The following is a 6819-nucleotide window of genomic DNA, read 5'->3' as shown; positions in this document are numbered from 1 at the left end:
AATATGACTTGGAGTGTGATAGACGAAGAAAAAGGTCTGATCTGGGAGGAAGTACAATCTTATTTTCATAAGGTTGTTGGGAAGTACCCATACAAAAGTACTCTCTGGAGGATGTCAGACAAGAAGCCGGGGTTCATATCTCGAGGAAGTAAGAGTTAATTCTAACTTGAGTGGGTAATTAATTACTCAGAGGTAGAAAAGCTCAAGTAAGTTTAAGATAATGAAGTTGGATGAAGAAGATGTCGGAGGACAATCAAAGCTTGAGAAGCTCAAAGACTGAAGGGTTTGACCAGACCAACATTAATGTTTATTAGCAAGATTCCTTTCATAGAACCTAAAGAAACCAAAAGGAGGACAAATAGTTTAAACTAGAAGCCATGATTGGATGGACTAAATGAGTCTAATCCATTCGTAGGAAAAAAACCACCAGGATCATGCCTATTGTAAATACCTTACTAAGTACCATTACTTTCGTTATGGTAGTAAGGGAAAACAATACCCTACCTTAAATAAATCTTTTAGAATTAAGGTTTGGGCACCGCAGCTGGTACACCGTAGTGCCATATTACACCGCAGCTGGTAGAACCAAGTTTCGGGTACCCAGATAGGAAGCTATCACCACAACCATTAGTAAAGTCCATTAGCATAAAAGATGTCCTAATCCAAGAATCTTTGGAGAGCGAGACTATAAGCTTAGAGTGTTGGTATAAATCATAGAATTGAACAAAGCATCAGTACCAGACATCAGAAGACTTCAAGAAGGATTTGGACAAGGGATATATTCAAGTTATATCCAATGAGATCACCATGGAGTTTGAAAGGATTGTTTTCTGTTCAAGTCAGTTCCACATTCTGAAATATGAGAGCGTTCGAACTTCGGGACGAAGTTCAGTTTAGGGGTGATACGTCTCCGACGTATCGATAATTTCTTATGTTCTATGCCATATTATTGATGATACCTACATGTTTTATGCACACTTTATGTCATATTCGTACATTTTCTGGAACTAACCTATTAACAAGATGCCGAAGTGCCGCTTGCTGTTTTCTGCTGTTTTTGGTTTCAGAAATCCTAGTAACAAAATATTCTCGGAATTGGACGAAACGAAGACCCAGGGGCCTATTTCTCCACGAACCTTCCAGAAGACCGAAGAGCATACGAAGTGGGGCCACGAGGTGGCCAGACCGCAAGGCGGCGCGGCTAAGGGGGGGCCCGCGCCGCCCTGTGGTGTGGGCCCCTCGTCAGCCCCCCGACTCTGCCCTTCCGCCTACTTAAAGCCTCCGTCGCGAAACCCCTGATGCGGAAAAGCCACGGTACGAGAAACCTTCCAGAGCCGCCGCCATCGTGAAGCCAAGATTGGACAAGAGTCTCTGTTCCGGCACGCCGTCGGGGCGGGGAAGTGCCCCCGGAAGGCTCCTCCATCGACACCACCGCCATCTCCATCAACGCTGCTGTCTCCCATGAGGAGGGAGTAGTTCTCCATCGAGGCTCGGGGCTGTACCGGTAGCTATGTGGTTAATCTCTCTCCTATGTGCTTCAATACAATAATCTCATGAGCTGCCTTACATGATTGAGATTCATATGATGATGCTTGTAATCTAGATGTCATTATGCTAGTCAAGTGAGTTTTACTTATGTGATCTCCAGGAGACTCCTTGTCCCACGTGTGTAAAGGTGACAAGTGTGTGCACCGTGTGGGTCTCTCGAGGCTATATTTCACAGAATACTTATTCACCGTTATGAATGGCATAGTGAAGTGCTTATTTATATCTCTTTATGATTGCAATGTGTTTTGTATCACAATTTATCTATGTGCTACTCTAGTGATGTTATTAAAGTAGTTTTATTCCTCCTGCACGGTGTAATGGTGACAAGTGTGTGCATCCGTGTTAGTACTTGGCGTAGGCTATGATTGTGATCTCTTGTAGATTATGAAGTTAACTATTGCTATGATGGTATTGATGTGATCTATTCCTCCTACATAGTGTGAAGGTGACGAGTGTGCATGCTGTGTTAGTACTTGGTTTAGTCGTGTTGATCTTTCATGCACTCTAAGGTTATTTAAATATGAACATTGAATTGTGGAGCTTGTTAACTCCGGCATTGAGGGTTCGTGTAATCCTACGCAATGTGTTCATCATCCAACAAGAGTGTAGAGTATGCATTTATCTATTCTGTTATGTGATCAAAGTTAAGAGTGTCCACTAGTGAAAGTCTATTCCCTAGGCCTTGTTCCTAAATACTGCTATCGCTGCTTGTTTACTGTTTTACTGCGTTACTACTGCTACCATATTACCACCATCAACTACACACCAGCAAGCTATTTTTTGGCGCCGTTTCTACTGCTCATATTCATTCATACCACCTATATTTCACTATCTCTTCGCCGAACTAGTGCACCTATTAGGTGTGTTGGGGACACAAGAGACTTCTTTCTTTGTGGTTGCAGGGTTGCATGAGAGGGATATCTTTGACCACTTCCTCCCTGAGATCGATAAACCTTGGGTGATCCACTTAAGGGAAACTTGCTGCTGTTCTACAAACCTCTGCTCTTGGAGGCCCAACACTGTCTACAAGAATAAAAGCTCCCGTAGACATCAAGCACTTTTCTGGCGCCGTTGCCGGGGAGATCAAGACACGCTGCAAGGGGAGTCTCCACTTCTCAATCTCTTTACTTTGTTTTTGTCTTGCTTCATTTTATTTACTACTTTGTTTGCTGCATTATATCAAAACACAAAAAATTAGTTGCTAGTTTTACTTTATTTACTGTCTTGCACTCTATATCAAAAACAAAAAAAATTAGTTACTTGCATTTACTTTACTTATTTAAACATGTTTCCTCTTAATTTTACTGTAAAAGATATACCTGTGGGACAAGGGTCTATAATTGGAAGAGATAATATAGAAGAATTTTTCACCCATGTTAGTATGCATGAAGATCTTAAAGATATACCACTTGCAAAAGCTGTCCCTACTTATGAAGATGCCTCTGTTTGTTTGGTGCACATGATGGAAGCTAGATTTATTAGTCTCAACCCCATGATAGAACACATGTTTCTTACACTTTCTGATATGGAGCGGGGAGAGAAGAGAGATTTTGTTCTAAAAGTCTTAGTGCGAGAATTTGAAGATATAGCTATAGAAGCTAGAAAAGTTTTTATTAAGCATAAGAGGCTTGGCTTTTATACCGACTTTAAAAGAACACTTGAAAAAATGGATATGTATAGGATGAAATATACTGATAATGCTAATGATGGTGGGGAGATCAAAGCACCAATACCATGTAAACTCCTAGCTATGAATGATGCATTAGAAAATAATTATGCTTGGCTTGTTCCTGAAAATTTGTTTGATGAGAGCAGCAGGCCCAAGACTAATGAAAAGGGAGCCGCTGAAACTTATGTATCCAACATAGTATGCATGGTTGAGAAAACTCCCGACACCCAAGGTAATGTTGATGCCTCGTCTCTTGATAACACTTGAGTTACACTTTCTGCGCCTAGCTGAAAGGCGTTAAAGAAAAGCGCTTATGGGAGACAACCCATGTTTTTACTACAGTATTTTTGTTTTATATTTGAGTCTTGGAAGTTGTTTACTAGTGTAGCAACCTCTCCTTATCTTAGTTTTGAGTTTTGTTGTGCCAAGTAAAGTCTTTGATAGTAAAGTAAGTACTAGATTTGGATTACTGCGCAGTTCCAGATTTCTTTGCTGTCACGAATCTGGGTCTACCTACCTGTAGGTAGCTCAGAAAATTAAGCCAATTTACGTGCATGATCCTCAGATATGTACGCAACTTTCATTAAATTTGAGCATTTTCATTTGAGCAAGTCTGGTGGCCTAATAAAATCCATCTTTACGGACTGTTCTGTTTTGACAGATTCTGCCTTTTATTTCGCATTGCCTCTTTTGCTATGTTGGATGAATTTGTTTGATCCATTAATGTCCAGTAGCTTTATGCAATGTCCAGAAGTGTTAAGAATGATTGTGTCACCTCTGAACATGTGAATTTTTATTATGCACTAACCCTCTAATGAGTTGTTTCGAGTTTTGTGTGGAGGAAGTTTTCAAGGATCAAGAGAGGAGTATGATGCAATATGATCAAGGAGAGTGAAAGCTCTAAGCTTGGGGATGCCCCGGTGGTTCACCCCTGCATATTCTAAGAAGACTCAAGCGTCTAAGCTTGGGGATGCCCAAGGCATCCCCTTCTTCATCGACAACATTATCGAGTTCCTCCCCGAAACTATACTTTTATTCCGTCACATCTTATGCACTTTGCTTGGAGCGTCGGTTTGTTTTTGTTTTTGTTTTGTTTGAATAAAATGGATCCTAGCATTCACTTTATGGGAGAGAGACACGCTCCGCTGTAGCATATGGACAAGTATGTCCTTAGGCTCTACTCATAGTATTTATGGCGAAGTTTCTTCTTCGTTAATTTGTTATATGGTTGGAATTGGAAAATACTACATGTAGTAACTCTAAAATGTCTTGGATAATTTGATACTTGGCAATTGTTGTGCTCATGTTTAAGCTCTTGCATCATATACTTTGCACCCATTAATGAAGAAATACTTAGAGCTTGCTAATTTGGTTTGCATATTTGGTTTCTCTAGAGTCTAGATAATATCTAGTATTGAGTTTTGAACAACAAGGAAGACGGTGTAGAGTCTTATAATGTTTACAATATGTCTTTTATGTGAGTTTTGCTGTACCGTTCATCCTTGTGTTTGTTTCAAATAACCTTGCTAGCCTAAACCTTGTATCGAGAGGGAATACTTCTCATGCATCCAAAATCCTTGAGCCAATCACTATGCCATTTGTGTCCACCATACCTACCTACTACATGGTATTTATCCGCCATTCCAAAGTAAATTGCTTGAGTGCTACCTTTAAAATTCCATCATTCACCTTTGCAATATATAGCTCATGGGACAAATAGCTTAAAAACTATTGTGGTATTGAATATGTACTTATGCACTTTATCTCTTATTAAGTTGCTTGTTGTGCGATAACCATGTTTTCCGGGGACGCCATCAACTATTCTTTGTTGAATATCATGTGAGTTGCTATGCATGTCCGTCTTGTCCGAAGTAAGAGAGATCTACCACCTTCATGGTTGGAGCATGCATATTGTTAGAGAAGAACATTGGGCCGCTAACTAAAGCCATGATTCATGGTGGAAGTTTCAGTTTTGGACATATATCCTCAATCTCATATGAGAATAATAATTGTTGCCACATGCTTATGCATTAAAGAGGAGTCCATTATCTGTTGTCCATGTTGTCCCGGTATGGATGTCTAAGTTGAGAATAATCAAAAGCGAGAAATCCAAAATGCGAGCTTTCTCCTTAGACCTTTGTACAGGCGGCATGGAGGCACCCCATTGTGACACTTGGTTAAAACATGTGCATTGCAAAGATCCGGTAGTCCAAGCTAATTAGGACAAGGTGCGGGCACTATTAGTATACTATGCATGAGACTTGCAACTTGTAAGATATAACTTTCATAACTCATATGCTTTATTACTACCGTTGACAAAATTGTTTCATGTTTTCAAAATAAAAGCTCTAGCACAAATATAGCAATCGATGCTTTCCTCTTTGAAGGACCATTCTTTTACTTTTATGTTGAGTCAGTTCACCTATCTCTCTCCACCTCAAGAAGCAAACACTTGTGTGAACTGTGCATTGATTCCTACATACTTGCATATTGTACTTGTTATATTACTCTATGTTGACAATTATCCATGAGATATACATGTTACAAGTTGAAAGCAACCGCTGAAACTTAATCTTCCTTTGTGTTGCTTCAATACCTTTACTTTGATTTATTGCTTTATGAGTTAACTCTTATGCAAGACTTATTGATGCTTGTCTTGAAGTACTATTCATGAAAAGTCTTTGCCTTATGATTCACTTGTTTACTCATGTCATTACCATTGTTTTGATCGCTGCATCCACTACATATGTTTACAAATAGTATGATCAAGGTTATGATGGCATGTCACTTCGAAATTATCTTTGTTATCGTTTTACCCGCTCGGGACGAGCAGAACTAAGCTTGGGGATGCTTGATACGTCTCCGACGTATCGATAATTTCTTATGTTCTATGCCATATTATTGATGATACCTACATGTTTTATGCACACTTTATGTCATATTCGTGCATTTTCCGGAACTAACCTATTAACAAGATGCCGAAGTGCCGGTTGTCTGTTTTTCTGCTGTTTTTGGTTTCAGAAATCCTAGTAACAAAATATTCTCGGAATTGGACGAAACAAAGACCCAGGGGCCTATTTCGCCATGAACCTTCCAGAAGAACGAACAGCATACGAAGTGGGGCCACGAGGTGGCCAGACCACAAGGCGGCGCGGCCAAGGGGGGGCCCGTGCCGCCCTGTGGTGTGGGCCCCTCGTCAGCCCCCCGACTCTGCCCTTCCGCCTACTTAAAGCCTCCGTCGCGAAACCCCTGATGCGGAAAAGCCACGGTACGAGAAACCTTCCAGAGCCGCCGCCATCGCGAAGCCAAGATCTGGGGGACATGAGTCTCTGTTCCGGCACGCCGCCGGGGCGGGGAAGTGCCCCCGGAAGGCTCCTCCATCGACACCACCGCCATCTCCATCAACGCTGATGTCTCCCATGAGGAGGGAGTAGTTCTCCATCGAGGCTCCGGGCTGTACCGGTAGCTATGTGGTTAATCTCTCTCCTATGTGCTTCAATACAATAATCTCATGAGCTGCCTTACATGATTGAGATTCATATGATGATGCTTGTAATCTAGATGTCATTATGCTAGTCAAGTGAGTTTTACTTATGTGATCT

The sequence above is a fragment of the Lolium rigidum genome, chromosome 6 (genome assembly GCF_022539505.1).
Source record: "Lolium rigidum isolate FL_2022 chromosome 6, APGP_CSIRO_Lrig_0.1, whole genome shotgun sequence".
NCBI lineage: Eukaryota > Viridiplantae > Streptophyta > Magnoliopsida > Poales > Poaceae > Lolium > Lolium rigidum.
The sequence above is the reverse complement of the archived record's forward strand: the minus strand, read 5'-3'. Positions refer to the sequence as shown.